Below are 15800 nucleotides of genomic sequence, written 5' to 3'. Positions count from 1 at the left end.
GGCACTAGAGCTGAGACCATGGCAATGGCTGTGGGGACTTTTACTTTAAATTTTAGTTCTACTTGTTTAGTTTTAAAGGATTGCTATTATGTACCCTCTTTTAAGAGGAAGATTATTTTAGTTTCAAAACTTGTTTTGGACGGGTATAGTTTCTCCTTTAATTCTAAATTAATTATTCATTTTAATAACTCTATTGTGGCATTTGAATATATGCAAAGTGGTTTGTACTTCCTAGATTGCCCTATTAGAACGAATGTTGTTTCGAATGTTGATTTGAAATGAAAAGCAGCTCCAGTAAACTCAACATATCTGTGGCATTTAAGATTAGGTCACATTAATTTAGACCGAATCAGTAGATTGATGAGGGATGGGCCCTTAGAGTGTCTAAGGGTGGAACCATTTCCCACCTGTGAGTCATGCCTTCAGGGCAAAATGACCAAGAAACCCTTTAGCAATAAAGGTACTAGAGCCACAGATCTGTTAGAGTTTATACACACTGACGTTTGTAGACTCATAAACATACATGTAAGGTATGGGTATGAGTATTTTATAATATTCACCGATGATTAGTCTAGATATGGTTACATATACTTGATGCGTAGAAAATCGTAAGCCTTTGATAAATTCAAACAATTTCAAGCCGAGGTCGAAAGACAGCTTGATAAACGCGTCAAGTCCTTATGATCAGAGCGTGGAGGGGAGTATCTATCAGATGAATTTAAAGAATATCTCATATCGCAAGGGATAGTTAGTCAACTAACTAATCCAGGCACACCACAGCAAAATGGTGTATCCGAATGACGCAATCGGACCCTATTGGATATGGTCCGGACGATGCTCACTTATAGTGAGCTGCCTCTTTTTCTAGGGGTACACTTTAGAAACGACGATTTATATCTTGAATAGGGTTCCATCCAAGTTTGTAGCTAAGACACCCTTTGAGTTGTGGAAAGGGCATAAGCCCAGTATTCAACACCTTAGGGTATGGGGTTGCATAGTACATGTGCGAAAGCAACAGACAGACAAGTTGGAATCCAGGACTTTAAGATTCTATTTCTTAGGCTACCCCAAAGATACGATAGGCTATTATTTCTATAATCTGGTTGACCAAAAGGTCATTGTAAGTAAACACGTCACATTTCTGGAAGAAGAAATGTTGACTAAGAGGTCCGAACCAGTAGTCATTAAAGAGCTATTGGATAGTTCAGAAACTTCACTTCTAGAAGTGAGACCAATTGGCATACCCACTGAAATACCAACACCTGAAGAACCTCGACGTAGTGGGAGGAATATTAGACCATCCACCTTGCTTACTCTTCTAACCGAAGAGGAAACAGAAGAAGAGTTCCACATGGTATCGGTTGAATCGAATGATGATCTGATGACATACTCTGAGACTCTTAAGGATGTTGATGCCACTAGGTGGCTGGAGGTAATGCGCTCTGAAATTGATTCAATGCATTCCAACAAGGTCTGGACTCTAGTCGATCCACCACTTGGCGTTAAGCCAATTGGATGCAAATGGATCTTCAAGAGGAAGAAGGGCGCAGATGGAAAGGTCGAAAGATTCAAAGCGAGACTGGTGGCAAAGGGCTATACCCAGAAAGAGGGTATAGACTATAAGGAAACCTTTTCACTAGTGGCGATGATGAAATCCATCAGGATTTTATTGGCTATCGCTGCAGACTTTGATTATAAGATCTGGCAAATAGATGTGTAAACTACATTTCTGAATGGGTTTCTTCAAGAGGAAATCTACATGGAACAGCCAGAGGGGTTCTCTTCCTTGGAGGAAGAAAGAAAAGTGTACAAATTGCAAAGGTCCATTTATGGACTGAAGCAGGCTTCCAAGAGCTGGAACATTAGGTTTGATCAATCAATCAAATCGTTTGGTTTTGATCAAAACATGGATGAACCATGTGTTTACAAGAAGATCAGTGGGAGGGCAGTATGTTTTCTTGTTTTATACGTAGATGACATATTGCTGATTGATAACGATGTAGGTTTTCTTTCATTTGTAAAACAGTGGTTATCCACAATTCGATGAAAGACCTTGGTGAAGCTAGCTATATCCTTGGGATTAAACTTGTGAGAGATCGCTAGAAAAGGATGCTAGGCTTGTCACATGCTACCTGTCACACCCCCATCCCGATGTAAGATATTTTACCACATAGGGGAATGACTGGGACAACACGTGTCATCTCAACACCTACTAGGATCACAGATACAGTGTCCCGAGCCACAATCCACCCTATCATCACACATTGATAACAGAAAGGAACATACCAAAAGGAATAAATCGTTCCAATTACAGAGTTAGCAGAAGCAAAATTTAATTAAATCATGTGAACTTATAAAGCATCGGTTCTCTAACGATAACACATATTATAATTTCCATATAAGTAACCAATCATTACTCTCCTTATAAATAAACATATAGTTTATACATGATTATGGAATGAAGATAGAAATTAAATGATAAATAATTGCCTCAAGGGCACCAATCTTGGGTGTATATCTACATCCAAGTCACGGCCTCCAGCACCACTTGATTTGCATCCAACGGTGCTCATCAAAGTAGTACCTCCTGCATAACAACTGAAAAGGAGTTGCGCAATGGGGTTAGCTAGACTAGCTAGTAAGGGAGCAAAGGGGAATGCACATACACTACACAATCAATATCAACTAGAATGATGCATACTAATGTTAGATTCATTTTCCACCTAACACACAATTCTATCAGTCAAGTATATGCTACTGTGATAACTCGGGAGACACTGAGAGTCACTTATCCTATCGCCCTAGTAAAACCTCAATTATCTCGAGGGGACCTATGCTGGTAGAAGCCATAATGACCATCCAGTGGCAGACCCCGATAGCCATCACTACCCCTGACTTGGCCTCTCCCGCCTCCACAACCATCCGGTGCTCAGACTATCCAACACATAAACCCCTATTGGTAAGGGTCGTAGCACAAGGGAATAAGCATCCTAGCCATAGATATACTATATGCAAGTCCTATCATCCCGAGAGGTATTTCGGGTGCATCAATGTCCCATTCCATTTAGTACCCGGGTACCAACACGGCACGATACATACAGTTTAGGGTGACATATAGCAGTTTTCATAATTTAAATAAATTAGGGTTCCGATATCGGCATAGCTGGCACCGTAGCCCGATACAATGGTAAGCATACTATCACATTCATAACAGTTCACATTTGAATAACAATGCAATGCGCACAATGCTTATAAATATAATAGCATGCTTAAGATTTCATATTATATATGTATTCAAACCCAACAAAGTCACCTAGAACCCACTCACCTAACATGGGTGTCACCGTGTGTGGTTGACATGAATCTCACCTGGGCTTCCCGCTATCCATCGAGATGGGTAGCCTAGGAATACAAAAACAATCATTAAAGCATGTATAAAAGGGTCCCATGTTAGACCCCCAAGGTTAAAATCAGATTTCAACCAAGACAGCATGAGCGGACTCACGGACGGTTTCAGCAGAGGTGAGTCCGTCCCTGACTACGTCAGGCCAAAAGGTAAAAACAGAGTGAACGGACCTACGGACGAAACATCATACTTGGATCTGATCGTGCATCCATTTGACTTCTGAGACACACCTAAAAAGGGAGCGGATCAACAGACGAATGTGCTTCTCGGGTCCGCCCCTGCATCCATTCAATCCCTAAGACATTCCTGAGAGCAAATGGCCTTGGGCGGATGCAACAGGCCTGAGTCCATTCGTTCATCAGTCCAGGTCACTTCACAGGGCTTATACTGCGGGGACTGACGGACGGTACCATGATTGGTGGATCCGATCGTGCGTCCGTTGACAGTCTCTTCCAAGATTTCAGAGGGCTATTGCTCCAGCTTGAAGCTTGAAGTGCCCCAAGCTCTCAGGGATAAGGGAGAGGTGTCTAAGCCTTCCTAGGGTCACTAGAACCTAGGTTCACCTCAAGGATCCAAGATCCAATAAGGTTTGGTCTCAAATTAGTCCAAGGATTGGGTTTCATGGCTTAGGACCAAGGGTTCACCAATAATGGCTATAAATGCAGCACTTAGAGGTCTAGATTAGCTCCATTAGAGCTCCCAAATAGGGCCAAGCATCACCTTGAGTCCCAAATGGAACCCTAGGTTAGCCCAAGCTCAAGAAATCATCAAAAATACAAAATGGAAATGGAGAGAGAGAGATTCCAAGCATGGAGTCTTACCTTGGTGAGATTCTCCTTCCAACCATCCTCTCCATCTCTCCTCCTCCTCTTTCTCTTCTCCTTTGGGTCCGATCAGCTTGGGGAGGAGATGTGGGGCAGCCAGCCATTTTGGCATAGCTCCCATCTTCTTCCCTTCCCCTCCTATTCCTCTCCTACTTCCACTTCTTCTTCTTTCCTCCTTCTCCTTCTTCTCTTGTCTCTTCTCCTCCACGGTTTACTTGGGAGGGGGAGAGATAAGAGAATAAGGATTCTCTTATCCTTTTTAAGGGTTAAATGGGTCTTAGGTCATCTTTGGTTTAGGTACCCCCAAACACTTAGTGGCCCTTAGGTCTTTAAATGGGTTTTAATTAGGTCTTAGGGCTTGTTTGGCCTTAGTCATAACCATTAGGTCCATTAGGTCATGTTTTGGGGTGTATCCTAAGTCCATAGGACTTAATTGTCCTCTAAGATCTGGTTGGTTTTTGGTTAGGGTGTACAAAACCCATTATTCCTTTAAGTTATGCTTTGTGGGCCAATTTTCATAGTTCAACTAACCATTTAATGATAAGGGTAGGGATCCATATGGTCCAAAGGTCCAATTATAGTATCCGGGATACGGGAATGTGGGTCCCACAGGAAGAATTATCAAAAAGGGCAGTAACAGCATGGGCGGATCCTCGAGTGGATTCAGTACGAGTGAGTCCGTTCGTGACTCCGGTGTTGCTGTCAGGGCCCAATCTTTAAGAAAAGTTACGGGGCTTTGGCCCACACCTCCAGGTCTTCGAGGGGATACTCTTAGTAATATCTTAAGTCTAAGGTTACAGGTGTTGGCTAGTGCCACCGTGGCATTGCCCTCTAGGTAAAGGTCTAAATTACCCCGGGTATAGGGGTATATTTGGGGTGCGGGTGTAACACTACCTATATAGATAAAGTCCTGGCCAGATTTAGCATGGAGAACTCCAAACGGGAAAGTGTTCCTTTTTGACATGGAGTTAGTCTTTCCAGATCTCAATGTCCTCAGTCTCAAACAGACATTGAAGAGATGAAGAGAATTTCTTATGCCTCAGCAGTAGGGAGTTTTATATACGCTATGTTGTGTACGAGGCCTGACATTTGCTATGCAATAGGTATGGTAAGTCGTTACCAATCTAACCCTGGACGGGAGCATTGGAGTGCTGTCAAGAATATCCTTAAGTACCTGAGAAGGACTATGGAATATTTCTTGGTGTTTGGATCTGATCAGTTGTCAGTCTTGGGATACATAGACTCTGATTTCCAAACTGACAAAATGGTATATCTAATGGGTGTAGGTGCCATTATGTGGCAGAGTACTAAACAGAAGTCAATAGCCGATTCCACTACCGCAGCAGAATACTTTGCAGCTTGCGATGCAGTAAAAGAAGGTGTTTGGCTGAGGAAATTCCTATCAGATTTGGAGGTTGCCCCTAACTTTGTCAAGGGCCCTATTTCCCTGTTATGTGACAACATAGGGGTCATTGCACAAGTTAAGGAGCCTAAGGCTCATCAAAGGAACAAGCACATGCAGCGGAAGTATCACCTCATCAGAGAGATTATCCAGCAAGGCGACGTGAGTATCTCCAAAGTGGACACAACTGAAAATGTGTCTGATGCCATAACAAAGGGTTTGTCTCCTGGAGTGTTTGAGAAACACATGGAGGGCATGGGTTTAAAATGTATGGGGAATTGGCTTTGATGTACAAGTGGAAGATTGTTGGACTTGTATGTCCATCAAACTAGGTTCGGTCCAGTTCAATCCGGTTTTACTTTATATTGAACTGTAATACATTTTAGTTTAATATTATCACATGCGATTTAAACTTTTTGTGCATTATGTGTCCGTAAGTTTTACTTAAAATGGTAGTCACGACTAGGGTTTGGGCTGGACACCCTTATCATATGATCGTCGAATTGGGTTTGCCTAGACATATGATGTTAGGGTACGAATGTGAATACTCACATGTTTGATGTGTGTATTGGCGAAGAATCTACTTTGTCGATTCCATCATGTATTACTATCAGATGTAGGAAGGGATTAACATGTGTCACCAACACCCTTTGCCTGAGGGAACCCTGTCACTGCAAAGTGTGATGGAATTCTTTGGTTCATCAATGACTGAGACTCAAGCGAGTCAAAACAGGTGTTCTTAGAATGCGCAAACACTTTGTGAGTGAAGGAGTTATTCAACATGATCACCACTGCCCAATTGGGGAACACCAAAATTGAGACTGTCTGTGTATGGTCGGATTTGAATCTGGATCCAATGCCGTTTTGGAAATGGTTTTGCAAAAATCTATTTTACATAAAATAATAGATTATATATGATTATTTGAATAAAGTATTTTTTCGAGTTTTACAGGACCCGATCAGATGCACAGACACTCTTATATGGACATGTACTATAGATTGGGGTTTGGCAGTACAAGTGTACATGCCCTAGATTCCATAATGATGGTGTTGATTAGTAGAGGGGGTTGTACATGATAATTTGTTATCATATAGGGAGTTATTTGGAATTTACTAAATTAATTGGTTCTTTATTTAATTAATGGATATGGTGCTAATTATAATTATCCATAAATTTAAATAAAGTAATTAATTAAAATTTTTCCTATTAGATTTTGCTTCTTCACCTTTTTGAAGAACTTTAAGTTTAAACAGAACTGCCAAACAAAGAGAGAGAGAGTTAGACTCTCACAGGGATTAATCCTAATCCTATCAGGGTTTTTAATTAAACCCTATCATTATATAAGGGGGCAAGAAAATGCAGAGGGGGCACTGGTCCACGTTTTCTGTCCGGCCCCCTCTAGCCTGCGTTTTGGTCTCTCTCTCTCTCCCTCTTGTGATCTCTCTTCTTCTTCTTCTAGTTTCTCTGTACTGCAATTGAGAGTTAGGGTTTGAGAAACCCAAATCTATGGTTGAAGAATTGGAGAGCATCTGGGATTGGCTTGAAGAACCTTGGTAGTACCATTGGAGGTTCAGATTTTCTTACTTGGAGCGCTCATTGGAGGAAGAACCATTGTCTATTGGAGGAGCAACATTTGAGGCTCACCAGGTTAGCAATTCTTCATGAATTCCTCTTGATTTAATTATTGATTATTCATGGGATGCGAAAGAAAGCTAAATTGATTTATTTTCACTGTGCATTCGGGTATGGGATGGATCCCTCTTTCCATGTGATGGATTTGAGATGAATTTTCTTTAACTGTTTTGGGTTCCATAATTGCATGGGACACAATATAGTAGGGCAGGGCATTGATTTAACAACCAAACCCTAATTGGGATGCACTAGGGTTCCCATGGGTGACCATGGGAAACCCTAAAATTTAAATAGGGCACCCATGGGCGACCATGGGCTAACCCAGGGCGTGCAATATCCTAATTGGTTTATAATTGGTTTTCCTAGGGAAGCATGACTTGATACCATGGACCGTAGTTTGACCTACAATTCTGTCCAGCACACTTGTCTGTCCTTGTGACTATTTCTCGGGTTACCTATGGGCCAAATCTAAAGATGACCCCTTCTGATGAAACGTGGCCCTATAATTCTAGTTTCACCCATAAAAATACCCAATTGAATTGATATTTGGAAGATGGAAAAATTATATTTTTAATGCTCTGTACTTAATCCTGAGTGCAGGTTTTGTTATAGTTTTGAACCCGAGTTGTGCTCAATTTTTGAGCAGACTTAGAGACCTTAAATTAGGTTTATGTCTTCTGATGATTTGTGTATTTATAAGTTTAGTTTAATGTATAAAAAACTGAGAGCCATTATAATTTTAACGATTTATTAATGCACTTTTAATGCACAAAGGTCATTCTGTTTAATAGAAAAATTTTCTGTCAGTACCTTAGTTTGGGCTTGGATTTGAAGGGCCTTGGAGGCTTATTCTGGAGATGGGTCCTCCGTATGAATTGTGGTATTTTATGTCTAGTTTAATAGTATATAAGTTTTATACCTATTGGATGTCTGTGTTAAAAGTTATGGCATTAGGAAGTGACTATGCGCAGAATGGGACAGAATCTGAGAAGATTAATATGATGTGATAGGTCAGCATATCTAGGGATTGCACATTGTACGGGAGAGAAACTAAAGACTTGGTAAAAGTGTAATTCTATTCAAGTACCAAGGTGAGGATAATCATGGATTTTACATGGATTAATTTACCTCTTATACTATGTTATGTGAGTGAACCATTATCTCTTATATTTCAGATGTTTTGTGATTGTTTATGATGTTTACAAGCATTGAATTTTTGTTTTATGCTTTAATATGAGTGACATACCATGTATGTATCATGAATTTAGAATTATATGATGTGATGAAATACCATGATAGCATGTGATAGAACCTCATTCAGAATATAAGAAAGAATTGGACATAAGGTCCTAGAATCAGACATTTAGAATTCAGACCTAGTACCCAGATTGCACCCCTTTCCAGCAGGGGGTTAGGTGCTGGATGAGGACACTAGAACAGAGTCAAGGACAAAACCTCCCACAGGGAAGCACACTGTCCTATGGAACCAGAACCGGATCTAGACTTCCCATAGGGGAGCGTACTTCATCCCAGACCCAGTCCGATCAGCTGGGGTAAAAGAGAAATGACTCCCGGTAGTGTTCAACTGGGTAATGCAAGAAATGGTAGCCGTTAGATCAACGGTCGTGTTCCTCACCTTTACTAGATGTGTACATGCAGTAGAACCAAACAGAATTGCATTAATGTGTCTAGTTTTTACCATAGTTCATGCATTGTTTGTATGTATAAGTTGTGCCTATTAATGCATGTATTATCTATGCTTTGTCACGCTAGGCTATCGAGCTCACCCTTTTATTTTTCAGACACAGATTACGGAACATATCAGTACACGGACTGCACAGGTGACTAGGAGCAACAGGATGGCGATTATGATGCTTGATAGACTTGAAGATTTGAATAATAAATGTTAGGATACTTTATTGATTTAATTTGGATTTAATGGTTGGATGTAGCACAATTTGACTTGGATACTGTTTATTTTCTTTTATGATAGCTCTTATGCTTGTGGGAGGAACATATAATGATTACTTGAAATTGCCACCAGATTTGGATGAAAACTTATATTTACTCGATGATATATTGCCTGATAAGCTTCCGCATAGTTAGAAAAGGTGGCATGCTTGTATGCTAATAAAAAAAAAATTCAGCCAACTTTTAGACACATGCTAAGTTAAGAAACCAATCATAAGATCACCGCCTGCGAGGGTTGTACTCATACCCTTATCCCGGGTTTGGGTCGTCACACCCACCACTAGTCATTTTATCATTGCCCGCCACGTTCATTTTGATGAGTTTTTCTTTCCATTCTCCACCTCTATCTTGGGTCCCCCACCACCCGTACCCTCACCCTTAGTGGCTCCTTGGGCTGTTGCTCCCCTTCGTGTTGCACCCCATTTTGCCTCTTCTATGCCCTTACCACACCAGCCCACACCACCCCCTTCTCCTGCACCAAATTATTCCCCAATACCTTGGTCAAACCCTCTCCCTTGTACCTCATCCCCACTCCCCTGAGTCTCCACAATCCCCACCACTACGCCTGCGCCCTCTCCATGACATCTATGCACAAACCCGACCCATGAATCTTCAGCCTAGTCCTCATGCTTTGGCTATTACTAATGCTACTGATGTGTCTATTGAGCCTACATGTTTTTCGTAGGCCTCCAAGTTTGTTGAATGGTGCACCGCTATATCTGAAGAGTTTAATGCTTTGATTCGAAATGACACTTGGTCATTGGTTCCACTATCTCCCCATCAGAATCTTATAGGGTGCAAATGGGTGTTTCACATTAAACGAAAAGATGATGGTAGCTTTGAATGTTACAAGGCCCGCATGGTTGCCAAAGGCCTTCATCAACAGCATGTGCTTAACTATGGTGAGACATTTAGCCCTATCGTGAAGCCTACCACTATTCGCAGTGTCCTATCTATTGCTATCTCTCTAGGCTGGTCTGTTCGCCAATTGGATGTGCACAATGCCTTTTTCCATGGTCGTTTACAGGAGGTATATATGTCTCAGCCGCCTGGCTTCATGCATCTGGCTCATCCCAACTATGTCTGCAAACTCCATCGTTATGGTCTCAAATAGGCCCCTCGGGCATGGTTCCACTGTCTTTCAGAGTTTCTTATCCATCTCGGTTTTCAGGGTTCCAAAACGGATACCTCTCTCTTTATTTGGTGCCATGGTAGTTGGATTTGCTACATACTCATTTATGTTGATGATATCTTAGTCACCAGCAGTGACTCGCATGAGGTGTCTTCTCTTCTTCGTTAGTTATCTAGTGAGTTCTCCATCAAGGATCTTGGGGTCCTTCATTTCTTCTTGGGCATTGAGGCTTTACCTCACTCCAAAAAGCATTATTCTATCTCAATCAAGATATGTTTCAGATTTACTGCACTAGGCTGGCATGATCGATTGCAAACCAGTGCACACTCCTATGGCCACGACCTTTAAGGCATCTGATTCAGGGGGTGCCCCTCTGCCAAACCCCACTGAGTACCGGTCGATTGTTGGGGCCCTACAGTATGTTACACTGATACCCTTGATGTTTCCTTTGCTGTCAACCGGACCTGCCAGTTTATGCACTCTCCTACAGTGGACCACTGGCAACTCGTCAAGCATATTCTTCGCTACCTTAAGAGCACCCGTACTCATGGCTTACTTTTTGAGCGCTCTCCATCATGCTCCCTCCAGGCCTTCTCTGATGTCGATTGGGCTGGCAGCGCCTTAGATCGCAAGTCCACCAGTGGGTTTGCAATTTTCCTTAGTCCAAATCTCATCTCCTGGACCTCCCACAAGGAACGCACGGTTGCCTGATCTTCCACAGAAGCTGAATACAAGGCCCTAGTGGATGCCTCTGCTAAGCTAATTTGGCTGGAATCTTTGTTTCAAGAGCTGGGCTTCCCATTGTCTTGCCCGCCCATCCTTTAGTATGACAATATCAGTGCCACGGACCTCTCTGCCAACCCCATTTTTCATGCTCATAGTAAACACGTGGAAATTGATTTCCACTTCGTTCGAGATCGTGTTGCTCAATGGCGACTGTAGGTTCAGTTTATTTCCACTAAGGATCAACTAGCGGATACGTTTACCAAGGCCCTTGGTACTGCACGTTTTCAGTTCCTACGCGACAAGCTGAAGATTCGCGTGCCAGAATCTCCACCTTGAGGGGGTGTATTGAGGATATATTGGTCTTTCTCTCTTGATTGGCACATGTGATAACACGTTTCCTATTGAAAATGGAAACCCAGATTGCATGTCTCCTTAGAGATCTACATGCGATATGGATTCCCTACGGGAATGGCAACTCGGCTCCTAGTGATTCACCACATCTCTATTTCCATATTTTATGTATCCATTCTCATCCACTTACCTTGTACAAATCCTAAAAGGATCTCACATTCTGTATTCTCTGTTAACACTCTCCATTGAGAGTAATCTGTAAGGCAATGAATATATTCAATCTAACAATGGGCAAGAAGGGTAGGAAATATATTTCATTTGTTATTCTTTGATCTGGTATTGGAGGGAGGACTGCAAAAGCAAGGGATCTCTTATTGATTTTTTATTGTTCTTTCAATTTAATGAATTGAAATAAATTTTTTTTTTAGAATAAAGTGATTTTTGGCACCTCCTTTTACATTTACTAAACTTAAAATAAAGAGTGATGTACTTAGATTAGGACACTAACCAAATGGGACAGAGGGAGTAATAAATGGATATTTTAGCAAAGAACTCGAGTCTCTAAAATAACTGAAGACCACTTAATATCCCTGACTAACATTTTTGAGGACTAAGTATGATTTTTTTTTAAGGAAAAAAATGGATTCATTATTATTTCATTGACAAGGAGATTCTCTCTGCCTACCTTCTGCAGATGTGCGAACTCAGGCCATGTATCAACTTCTAGATACTGGGTTCATTGGACTCATATTTTCATGTTTCAGTGAAGATACACTCAAGGTCCGGATCAAAATTTAAAATATTCTTTGACTTTAATGGTGTAACTTAGTATCTTCCATATCTTGATTTGAATATTTAGATTTTTATTTTAGGTTGGAAGAATCCAGGTCATTGCGTTTCAGTCCTTCGATAGGAAGCAGAAGCACATACCAAGACCTATTTTTATTATAGAGTTTGAATCTTCTTGGAGTTCCTCTGATGTTACGTCAGAGAGATCTGGGTCTTTAAGGGTAGACAGGCTTGAACAAGATACTGGTGATTCAAGTGCTACTATTGGAGGCACCAAGGTATTTGGCAACTTGTCATGGAGTTTTCATCTCTGTAAACACTTGTTGTGGATCTACTAGCATTTGCACCAGACTTTATGACTTGTTGGCTGTTGCTGCCATTAGGTCCCAAGTGATTAAAAGAAAATCACTGATTACATAATATTGACTAAAACCACCAGCATGCCGTTAATGTTCTTTGCCTAATTAACCTACCTATTGCATAAAACCTGCTAAACTTGTTGAATGAAAAAGGCAAGCTGATGGATTGGTGGAGTGCCCTCTTTTTCATGCCTAAGAAGGATGTTGCCATGTTGGTTTTAAGATGTGAGTGTATAATGGAAATGTAGGTGAAACTACGGTCCATGGGATCATAATGGTTCACCATGATAAACCAATAGTAATATAAATTCGAGTTCCCTGATTTAGGGAATTCCAGGGTTGTCCCTAGGGAACCCTGGGCACCCCAATCTGGCTTGGGCACCCTATTTTCAATTTTAGGATTATCCATGGTCGTCCATGGTACCCGGAACCCTAGTAGGGTTTGGTATGACAAACCAATGCCTAGTCCAATCATCCCTATTCCATCTCATAGCTAGGGGGATCCATCCCACACCCGAATGCGCAGTGAAAAATAATCGATTCGAGTTAATTTCACTTCCCATGAATAATCAATAATTAAATAACACGACGAATTAACATAGAATTGCTAACTAGGTGAGCCTCAAGTGTTGCTCCTCCAATAGACAATGGTTCTTCCTCCAATGAGCATTCCAAGTAAACAAATCTGAACCTCCAATGGTGCAGCCAAGGTTCTTCAAGCCAATCCAAGATGCTCTTCAGTTCTTCAAGCACAGATCTGGGTTTCTAAAACCCTAACTCTCAAAACACAGTAGAGAGCAACAACAAGAAGAAGAAGAGATCACAAGAGAGAGAGGGGAGACCAAAAACCATCCAAGAGGGGGGCAGCCAAAAACGTGGAGACTTGTGCCCCCCTCTGCATTTTTGGTTTCTTATATATAATGCTAAGGTTTTAAAAAACCCTAGATGGGAAAATAAAATCCCAGTGAGAGTCAGAATCTCTCGCTCCTTGTTTGGCAGTTCTGTTTAAACTCAAAGTGCTTCTAATTGGGGAAGAAGCAGAATCTAATAAGGAATGATATAATTAATTACTTTATTTAATTTATGAATAATTACAATTAGCATCATATCCATTAATTAAATAAAGAACCAATTATTTTAGCAAATTCTAAAAAACTCCTATATGATAATAAATTATCATGTACAACCCCCCCCCCCCACTAATCAACACCATCATTATGGAATCTAGGGCATGTACACTTGTACTGTCAAACCCCATTCCATAGCATATGTCCATATAAGAGTGTCCATGTATTTGATCAGGTCCCGCAAAACTCAATAAATACTTTATTCAAATAACTACATATAATCTATTATTTTATGTAAAATAGGTTTTGCAAAAATCATGTCCAAAACGTCACTGGATCCAGATTCCGATCCGACCATACACAGACAACTTCAATCTTGGTGTTCCCTAATTGGGCAGTGGTGATCATGTTGAGTAACTCCTTCACTCAAAAAGTGTTCATGCATTCCCAGAACACCGGCTTTGACTCACTTGAGTCTCAGTCATTGATAAACCAAAGAATGCGATCACACTTTGCAGAGACAGGGTTCCCTGAGGTAAAGGGTGTACGGTGACACATGTCTATCCCTTCCTACATCTGGCAGTAATACATAAGGGAATTGACAAAGTAGATTCTTCGCCAATACACACATCGATCATTTGAGCACTTGCATTCGTACCCTGACATCACATGTCTAGGCATACCCAATGTGATGACAATATGATAAGGGTGCCCAGCCCAAACCCTAGTCGTGACTACCATTTTAAGTAAAAATTACTGACACATAATGCTCAAAAAGTTTATATCACATGTGACAATATTAAACCAAAATGTATAAAGGTTCAATACAAAGTAAAATTGGATTGAACCAGACTGAACCGGGTTTGATGGACACATAAATCCAACAATCTCCTACTTGTACATCAAAGCCAATTTCCCATACATTTTAAACCCATGCCCTCCATGTATTTTTCAAACACTCCAAGGGACAAACCCTTTGTCATGGCATCTGACATATTTTCAATAGTATCCACTTTGGAGATACTCACGTCGCTCTACGGGATAATCTCTCTGACGAGATGATACTTCCACTGCACGTGTTTGTTCCTCTGATGAGCCCTAGGCTCTGTAACTTGTGCAATGGCCCCTCTGTTGTCACATAACAGGGGAATAGGGCCTTCGACAAGATCAGGAACTACTCCAGAAACGTTTGGAACTTTCTAACCCAAACACCTTATTAGCCGCATCATATGATGCAAGTTGTTCTTAAAAATTGGGATCGGCTGTAGATTTCTATTTTGTAGTCCTCTATACAATGGCACCTCCACTCATTAAACTAGTAACGACTCACAATACCTACTGCATGGCAAATGTCCGGCCTCATACACAACATAGCGTACATAAGACTCTCTACTGCAGAGGCTGTCAAACCCTGCCCTCTAACTGGCTAGAATCTGACTGAAGTGCAGGAACCTCTGATCAGGCAATCAGATTCACTGTGGATCATCGCTCCAGTGATATGGATCAATGAGGAAACTCAGTGCATGTCCTCCTATACACCTGTGAGAAGATGGATAGCAGACCCCTGCTCTTGTACAGCTCACAGCCTGATGTATGACTTGGATCCCAGGAATCTCTCTCTCCTCCTTCAAGTGGTGGGACCCATCTCTAAAAAATCATGTAAAAACCCATGGTGGGCATGTGGGGACAATACCCTAACCTAGGGTCAAACCCCTGTACTTTTCTCCTTTGAATTCTGTTATAGGAAATCTCTAGGTGATGGCTCTGGGCGATGCAGCAACGCCCAGAGACATCGCCCAGTGGCTGATTTTGCATATATTTAATTATTATAATTCTGGGGACCACCCAACTTGACCATGGATACTCTCCACTGATAGAGGGGACTCTGAGGGACCACCTCATATCCTTGGTTCAGTGTGGACCCCACTAGAGAGCCCTGAATTGGATAGAATCAGTTCCAAAAATCAGTTTTTAAAGGAGGGGACTGTTGCCAAACAGGCCTTAGTTGGCTTTTGGCTATAAATAAGAGGCCTTGGGTTCATTTTAGAACCCTTGGCAAATCTGAATCCGAGAAAGAGAGGAGAGGAAAGAAAGGAGAGAAAGAAGAAGAAGGAGAAGGTGGAAGAAGGAAGGAAGGTGG

At 41.4% G+C, this 15800-nt stretch overlaps 1 pseudogene; it reads left to right on the top strand.

Annotated features, from left to right (window-relative positions):
• Positions 1-12632, top strand: part of LOC122672244 — a 55031-nt pseudogene extending 42399 nt beyond the window's left edge.
• The last annotated feature ends 3168 nt before the right edge of the window (positions 12633-15800 follow it).

The sequence above is a fragment of the Telopea speciosissima genome, chromosome 8 (assembly GCF_018873765.1).
Source record: "Telopea speciosissima isolate NSW1024214 ecotype Mountain lineage chromosome 8, Tspe_v1, whole genome shotgun sequence".
Lineage (NCBI taxonomy): Eukaryota > Viridiplantae > Streptophyta > Magnoliopsida > Proteales > Proteaceae > Telopea > Telopea speciosissima.
Note: the sequence above shows the minus strand (reverse complement) of the source record. Positions and strands in the feature narration are given on the sequence as shown.